The sequence below is a fragment of the Arachis duranensis genome, chromosome 1 (genome assembly GCF_000817695.3).
Source record: "Arachis duranensis cultivar V14167 chromosome 1, aradu.V14167.gnm2.J7QH, whole genome shotgun sequence".
NCBI classification, from domain to species: domain Eukaryota; kingdom Viridiplantae; phylum Streptophyta; class Magnoliopsida; order Fabales; family Fabaceae; genus Arachis; species Arachis duranensis.
This window is the reverse complement of record NC_029772.3, coordinates 14,514,728-14,524,286: the sequence shown is the minus strand read 5'-3', so window position 1 is coordinate 14,524,286 and position 9,559 is coordinate 14,514,728.

The following is a 9,559-nucleotide window of genomic DNA, read 5'->3' as shown; positions in this document are numbered from 1 at the left end:
ATGTATAACTAATGTAAATAATAAAAAATTACCTTCATACTAACTAACTTATATAATTATTTTTGTTCTAATAAAATCTATATATAGTATTTTTTGTAGTACATAAGCCTAGATCTGAAAGTCAATTTATTTTTTTAATTTATTATTCTTTTTTTACTACTTTATACAATAAGAATGTATTCTTCATTTTTCATCGAAGTTTATCCTTTTAAGGTGCAATTTATAATTTTTTATAGTCTTTTTTATATACTCATTCTATTATATTATTCTTTTGATAATTTAACGATTGTTCTTACTCCAACTTATTTTTTTCGTCTAATGTTCCAATGCGATTATTTTTTTTCGCAATCGTTTACAATGCACCACATTTATGAAATACCTCATCGAGTTGTATTCACAGATTCAGGTTCTTACTACATGGATGTAAGCATCCAAAGAAAGGGCAATAAATTCTATTTTACCAAAGGATGGTTGGATCTACTCACATATTATGACTAACTTAATGGAATGTGGGTAAAGTTAGTTTTCTTGGGAGGAGTTTGATTTTTTATTGAGGAATTGTTTCCACATAGTTTTGTAGGTCAGGTTCAAATTCCATCCCTCCATGATTTTATTAAGTGATGCTAGGTCCAATTTATAAATATTTTTTGTTCATATTTCAAAGAGTAACGAGTAACGAGCAAAGATGGTCTCTGAGTGCTGTTGCAAGATCATGGAAACTTGAAAGATAACTGCACGATGAATGTGGTATATAGAGAAGTTTTTGAGAACTTATAATGAAAAAGTAATAATGAAATCTCTTAACTAAATTATTAATTTATTAACATTTATTACTATCAATTAAAAAAATTGACAAATTTTTTATGCTAATGGGTAATGCATTCTTATTGTACATTTATAACTTGAGAATATTAAAATTATCGTAAAAATTTGTATTATTTTATTCTCCTGATAAACAATTTTATAATTATGTTAATCATATAATTTTATATACTAACATTGATATAATATTATTTCAAGTATATATTTTGCAGGCATCAAAGGATAGTGTTGAGTTGTTATTCAATGGATTTAAATTATTTATTATTTGTTGGAAAACTTTCTACATTAAAATTCTCTAATAATTTGTTGTTAATTTTGAGCTGATTTTGATATGTTCTTACTTCACAGTAAACAACAACAACAACAACAACAACAAAGCCTTGTCCCACTAAGTGGAGTCGGCTACATGAATCAAACGACGCCATTGTGCTCTGTCATGTATCATGTTTACAGAGAGACCATTACATCTAGATCTCGTTTGACCACCTCATGGATAGTCTTCTTAGATCTTCCTCTGCCTTTCGCCCCTTGTCCATCTTCCATGTCATCCACCCTCCTGACTGGATGTTCTATCAGTCTTCTTCTCACATGTCCAAACCACCTGAGACACAATTCAACCATCTTTTCCACGATGGGTGCTACTCCAACTCTCTCCCTTATATCTTCGTTCCTTATTTTATCCAATCACGTATGACCACTCATCCATCTCAAAATCTTCATCTCTGCTACACTCAGCTTATGTTCGTGCTCCTCTTTAGCCGCCCAATACTCCGTACCATAAAGCATAGTCGGTCTTATAGCGGTGCGATAGAATTTACCTTTAAGTTTTAAAGGCACTTTTTTGTCGCATATAAAACTAGATGCACTCAGCCATTTTGACTAACCTACTTGGATCCTATAATTTATATCCTGTTCAACCTCTCCATTATCTTGTATGATGCACCCAAGATACTTAAAAATTTTAACTTTTCGTAGGATGTTTTCTCCAATCTTCACCTCTATATTAAGGTTTTTCCTTCTCAGATTGAACTTACATTCCATATATTCCGTCTTTCTATAGCTTATGCACAGACCATACACTTCTAGAGCTTCTCTCCATACCTCCAACTTCTTATTTAGGTCTTCCATTGACTCTCCCATAAGGACGATATCATCGGTAAAAAGTATGCACCATGGCACAAGTTCTTGGATGTACTCTGTGAGCACTTCCAAGACTAATGCATATTGATAGAAATTAAGTATTACTAGATTAATAACTATTTTAGAGCTAATTCAATTAACACTAGATTAAAAAACAAATAATGCATAACATGTTACTTTTTTATTAATCAAATTAATTTTAACAAAACAACTTAAAATTATAATTTCAATCTTATCGCATATATTGTATGGGTAATTGCACTTGTTTAAAAATTAAAAATTAGGTTACCAATAAAACTGTAAACATTAACATTTTCTATTTATAAGTAGTATTTTTTTATTTTTTAAAATAATTGATAGGAGTGTAGAGCAGTATTTGACTGATATTTAAATTTTTACGTCATCTCAAATTAATTAAGTTGGATTAACAATATAAAATCAGATATGATATACATGCTATCAATTTTATTCTTAAACCATCATGATTGAAATAGAATAAACTATATTTTGATAATTTAAAATTTCATGCCACTCCTTAGATTTTATTTTTGTAGAAGGAAATTTTTACCTTTATTTAAAAAAGTGAAAATAATATCGTTTGTTTTCTATTTTTTAAAGGTGTAAATAAAAAATTCAAAACTTAATGATATGTAGTGTGACGTGGACACAACATCAACATGTTTAAAATAGTGTTCTAAATTGATTGTTTGTGTTTAAATAAATCCCATCATGAATTTTAAAATCCTAAATCTCTAAAATTGAGAATCATTTTCGTTCTCTTCTTTTCTTTGTTTAAAAGTTCTCGAATTTGAAAATCATCTTTGCATAGTTGTTGAATCATGATGGATGGTGGAGATACAATTCAACTAAACTCAGATAAAAACTACTCAAATAAACGAAAAGATATCGTCCTAAAATTGCTAGAAATATTGTATTTTGCAACTGTGGTTTACGAGCAATAATTATGTATTCGGGAACACTAAAAATTTCAGGAAGACCATTTCATAAGTTTCCTAATTATGAGATTATTAGTAGTTTGTCTAAGAAATTTCATGTTTTATGTCTTGAGAAGAAACATAAATTTAGAATTTTTTTTTTCTCTTTACAATTTGGAAGCTACTGTAACTTTTTCTTTGTCCAAGAAATAATGAATGAGTTTAAGTGGAGGTTGAAAAATTTAGAAAAGTGATGTTAGGTCACTAAAAATAATGATTATGGTTGTTGTTTTTAGCAATGGCTATATATTGGTGTTGGTCTAATTATTTGTTGGTGAATTTTTTAATAAACAAGCAATAGGTAATAGGAGGTGTTCTTGCTGAGTTTGGCCGGTGTATAGCTCGTCCGTCGATGAATGTCTTCAAGCTTCTCGTCGGGATGAGTTATACGTCGGCAAGGAGAGAACAAGGGGATGGGTACCTGCAAAAGACACTCCGACGCTCAAGTCAGTAAGTGTTTAAGAGGTATATAATAATTCTATGAATATAGAATGTAAGACATGAAATGAAAGTTATCATGTGTTATGTTGTGTTTATAATAATTCTATCAATATAGAATGTATTATTGAAATTAGATATAGAATGTTCTTTTTATAGGCATAAAATTGATGAATAAAAATGATGTTATGACCGTTTGGTCATTAAGATAGAAATGATGGTCATTAAGTCGGTAATGAAGGTGTCAGTTACAAGCAAAAGAATGAATGATAGTTAACGCCGAGTTATAACTCATAATGCATAATAAAGACTGAGTTATAAGGTGATGGATCAGGAGGCTAGGTCTTTGAACTTTGTTATGTATCAGTTAATGCAAGATACTCTCTTATGCAATCATGAAATTGAAATACAATGTTAAAACAAGAACTTTCATTCATTTTGAGTTTATTTGTTTTTCAGCGCTCAAACCTAATTTTGTCACATACATCATTAACAACATTAACATGATAAAAGATAAATTATCCAAATTTAGTAATTTCAAATTCAAATTTCGATCACCATTAATTATATAACATAAGATAAATGTTATATGTCCTAAAACACACAACATAAAGATGAACATGAAAATAGATTATTCAAATAAGACATATTAGAAGAGTTTCAAGTAGCTAGGCAATAACAATAATAAAACAAAGACAGACCAATTTGTAATAACAAAGTTAACAAACAAAAAAAAACCCTAATACCTAAGTTGGTCTAATTTCTACAACTTTAAACATCATACGCTCTTTCAGGGTGGCTTGAACTCAATGGTTAGTACAAACTTCATCAGTGTTGCCATTTTTCTAGTAATTCCAGCACTTGCTCCCTGGATTTTCTCCATTAAAACTAAACATAGAGGTGGAGCATCTGATACAACATCATCATTGCGCCTAGCAATTGGCAATCTGTTCCTTCTACAAAGTTGCCGCTTTGGCTGGTCATTCATTGCATAGACCTGGGTTTCCACAAAACCAAATTTTATCAATATGCATAATACAAGTCATTATAGTTACAACTTAGATTTTTGTATCAATAGAGATTATCTCTTCATTGTTTGGAACTGAGTGACATTTTGGGATAGTTCAACCTCAACAGGCCCTTTTTTAGTTGTTTAAATCATAGTCTTGTTCTTCGGCTAAAGCACCTTTTTTATTGTCATTATCATTATCTCTATTAGCATTTTCTTCTTGCTGCGTAGGCTGCTTCCTTTGCTCTCAGCCTTTTTGCTAGTGCACAGCTTCTTGTGGTGTGACCAACACCCATATAAGTTCCACATGTAAATTCACCATATGTCCTCTTCAACTTGGTTGCTTTCTTCTTTTGGCTTCTTTCAAGGGTGCCTTTACTTGGATGTTTTTTATTTTGTAAATTTTAGGCCTTCCATGTGGTTTCATTACAAGAAAAATGATGATTACCGTCGGATTTACCTGTAGAATAACAAAAATAATCTGCCAATAATATATTTACCAACGGATTTTCTGACAGAATTAATTTGATGGTATAACCCTTGCCGGTAACCAACAACAGTCGAATTTTTCAATCTGCCAGTAGTTACTGTCGGATTCTGCAATGGATTCTTTTTTTAATTCGTCGGTAATTACCGATGAAAAAGTTCTGCCGATAATTTTGACACTACACTATTTTCTTTCCCACCTAATTACCATCAGATTTTGCCCTAGGTAAATTTGACGGTAAATCCAGTTTTTATTTTTATTTTTTCTACACAATAGGTGGTCAAATTCTTTGTTTTATTTATTTAAATTTATTTTTTTCACAATTAGCAGTCAAATTCTAAATAATAGAAACCAAATATGGTAGATTAAATATCAAGTGTACAAAAAATATTAAAAGTAAAAAAATAGAATATACAATGAAACAATTTATAACAAAATTCTAATCACTAAAGATCCGGATAGTCATCGTCGTCGTCGTCGTCGTCATCCCCCTGCTCCTGCTGAGGCAGTGGACTATGCGGTGATTTTGGTGCCCTATAGCAGCTCCGCTACTACAAACAGCGCCGCTGTCACTGGCCCGCATCTAATCTTGGTACACCGTCATCTGTTGCTCCAGCTCCCACCTCCACTCCAACTTGAGGGAATCTCTACTTTGATTCAATTCAAAAGGTAACGACTTTTTCCGGTTTCCGCAACCATAATCATTTGTCACTCCGATTACTTCATCCATACACCTATTGGTGAAAGCCCTGGGTGAACTCCAGCACCTGCTCCCTCAAATCGACACCGTCCTCGAAATTGACGGGTCAGCTGGTGGCAGAGGCGGATGATGTTTTCAATGTGAAAATTAATAAGTTGAACGAAAATGACTCATGCTTCTCAAAACATTAGGTCTTTTTTGTATACACGGAGTGTATGCTTTATTTATTGTATATAGGGTTCCAAACACTATTATCTTTAGCAACATATGTCACACCCCATGGCGGTATCAAGAAGGCACAACATTTTTTACTCATCTTGTCATCAATCCTTCTTGACTCATCTATTTTGAGATTTGATTTTGATTCTTCTCCTTTATTATGAGAATTTTTGTTTCAGCTCCACTAGGTAAACAATAGAGAATCTGAACAACGTGAACAATGGACTGGAAATTTAGCCCAATAAAGTTAAAAAAAAAATTACCCAACTAAAAAACTCCATTCAGTAATTCAAAAATTTTAACCATCCATTATACTCTAATTTACCAAAGCACCAGCTTCTCACCCAAACCCTCTACCATCGCCGCCATCGCTTGGTCACCAACCAGCCCTATCGTCGCCGTCGAGATCCTCCTCACTATCGTTGGTTCGTCAACAAGAACCCTCATTGGCGTCGCTCTCCTCCAGACTAGAAACGAACGGCGCCGTCGGGCTCCCACTACAACATTTTCAGGTTGAGGCAACATTTAAAAAGTGTTGCCTAAAGGCTGACAAAAAGTTGCTTTTGATCTATGACAACACTTTTGGACCTAAGACAATATTTTTGGGCCGTGTTACATATGCAGCCGTTGCCTTAGATAAAGGCAACACTTTTTTGTTTCAAAAGCAATGCTTTTGAGAGCAACACTTGGTAAGTGTTGCCTTTGGTTGAAAAACAACAACACTTCAAAGGTGTGTTTGAAACAACACTTTTGTAGTGTTGTCTCTTCTCTCGTATTTTGGTCACTACTAAAAAGTGTTGCCTATTTGCAATAAAATGCAACTCTTTTATGTGTTGCTTATAAGTTGGAATTTGCAATACTTTAAGTGTTGCCTATTAATTTTGAATATGCAACCTTTTAAAGCATTGCCTTTTCTTTTGAATATGCAACCTATACAAGTGTTGCCTTTTCTTTTAGATATGCAACCTATACAAGTGTTGCTTTTTCTTTTGGATATGCAACCATACAAGTGTTGTCTAATATTCAAAATATACAACTAATAAAAGGGTTGCCTTTTTGATAAAAATAAAAATTACTTTTGTAATAAAAAATACAAAAAAATAAAATTTACAATAAAATTTTTTGTTCATACATGTGTAATTATTTTAATTAATAAATAAATTTGTGCACAATAGAAAAAAATTATAAAAGAGACAAAATAACTAATAATAAAATTCTAATTAAAATAGATATTAAAAAGTTCAATTAGTATTTCAAATACATGTTCATCAATAATTCTCAACAAAATAATAAAATTCTTGTCTAACAATAATTGTCATAACAAAATAGTAATTAATATTTATCAAAAGGATGTCAATCTACTTGCATATTTTATATCCATGCTTGACTTGTCTTGTCCCATATGCTAAATCTATAAATAATACACAACAAAAAATAAGCAACTTATCATTAAAACTGAAAAATTATAATAAAAATTTCTTTATGATATTAATAAACAATGATCAAAAGCTGCTACTTTACCAATAAATAATGATCAATGATTCATAAACAATGATCAAAAGCATAGGTAAATTATGTGTTGAACAATCTATGTTGTACTCGCTGTGTCTCTCGCTCAAAGGATTAAAGATTTAAAAGTAAACAAAATGGGAAAGAGGAGCAATTAGGGTTGGGCAATGAGAAATTTAGATTTAATTGAAAAAATTCATAGAGAAGAACAATGAGTTAATGTATGTACTACATTACAGTAAGTTATTAAGTTGAACAAAAAAGCTAGTGATCAAGTGAAATCAAAATTGAAAATTGAAAATTGGCCAAAGATAGGGCTAGGGATTCATTCTGAATCAAAATAGCTAGAGAGTGAAAAGAGGCAGAAGAGAGTACGTACCATATTTGTGTGAGATAAAGTAATGACAATGTTCCAGATATAGTGTATTAAACTATTAATTGATGATCTGAGAAAACAGCAGTTCACCACCAAATTTAGAGTATACTTGTGAAATTGTAAAATAACATATAACCAGAGAAAAACACACTAGTAAGTACTTAATTGTTGATCAGAGTTTCATAAATACTTTAGATTTACTCACTTATGTACCAGATATGTGCATTGTATAGTATTCGATACTCGTATTTATATTCATGCAACATAAACCATAAAGAGAGGTGTCATTACTTGCCTGTGATAGAGGCATTTCCCTCAAATATAGGAAACAAAAAGACAATTAGTAAAAGAGAAAAAATCGTATTGAAAAAAAAACTTATTTTTTAAAATTTACCCGTGATTTCGTGTATGTATCTTTAGTGATGTTGTAGAATTTCTGCACATTCAAGGGTTGATTTTCTCATAATTCCTGAACATTGAGAAGTGAAAAAGTAATAATTAATTAATTAATTAATCAATTAATTAGAATTATGAAGTTTGATAAGATATATCTAAAGAATTTATAGATAGGAATTTATCAATGTTAAAAATGGAGAGAAAAAGAATTTCTACTGCACACAACACATCAATAATTGCTTTATTTTCATGAAAGTTCTAAGTATAACAGTTTTGACCACTAACATGAATTCAAAGTATATTGAGAGTTGAAGAACTTGTCAAGAAACTCTCTTGAACTTTGCTGAATCTATCAACCTCTTCCTCCTCCCTGAAGAAGTAAGTTCAGTTAAGCAGAGTAAAAGAAAAAGTGAAGATAATTAGAAGCATTGTGAAAAACCTGGCAGCAAATTGATTGAACTGGAAGCATTCTCAACCAACTCCAACACCTACAACAACTATGAATCTAATGTTAAATTCCCTAAATTGAGATTCCACCAACAATAATTAAATTCCAAGCCCTAAAATTGACATCATTTAGTGATTAAAGCACAAGCCGGCAAATACACAATAACAATAAAACATTGCAGTGATTTAATAGGATCATAATTAATTAAATAGTAATTTCTCATCAATGAAGAAAAATTATCATTACCAGAATTTCTCATCAACTTCAGCCATAACAAAGCTGAGTAAAGCAAGGAGCCTATCTGTTGTAGTGCATGATATAGGGGAAGAAAGAAGAGTAAAATAGAACATACATCATTGAGTCTAGGAACTCTGAATTCAGGTTATCTTCCTTGACATTGTTGGAGTTAGATTGATGATTCATGTAATTCTCCAAAGTCACTAATATAATCTATTATATAAGCCAACCACCCACACAAAAAACAAGACAGGAAGTCATCTGATTAAAGGGGGAAAAACAAAAGCTGTTGCAACGAGTCCAAGGTAATCTTGAAGTTTAATAGCCAAGTTTTGGTTCGAAGTTTAGAAAATAAATAAATAACAAACTGAATCACAACATTGAAGACAACATTCCTTTCTCATATATAACTGTTTGTATCATTGAGCCATAGCCAAGAGTCAAAGTATGGAAAATATACTCACATCATCAAAATTCATGGAAAGATGTGAGTGCTCAACCATGAAACGCACCTAGCCATGGAAACATAAGGAAGAGAAAAATGTATGAACATGGGATGGTACAAATGACCTTAGGGAACTACCAAAAGGTACCAAATGGTATTCAGGCATGAATAACTGACTTAAATAATTTAAATATCTCCCTCTTATAACCATAAGTTCACCCTAAATATGTCCTACTCCTCCACAAAGAGTTGTGTTCATAAAAAATAGTTAAGGGGTGCATTTCTTTATGTGCTACTATATCTTTAATAAATTTTCTTGTGTTTATTTTATTAAGAAC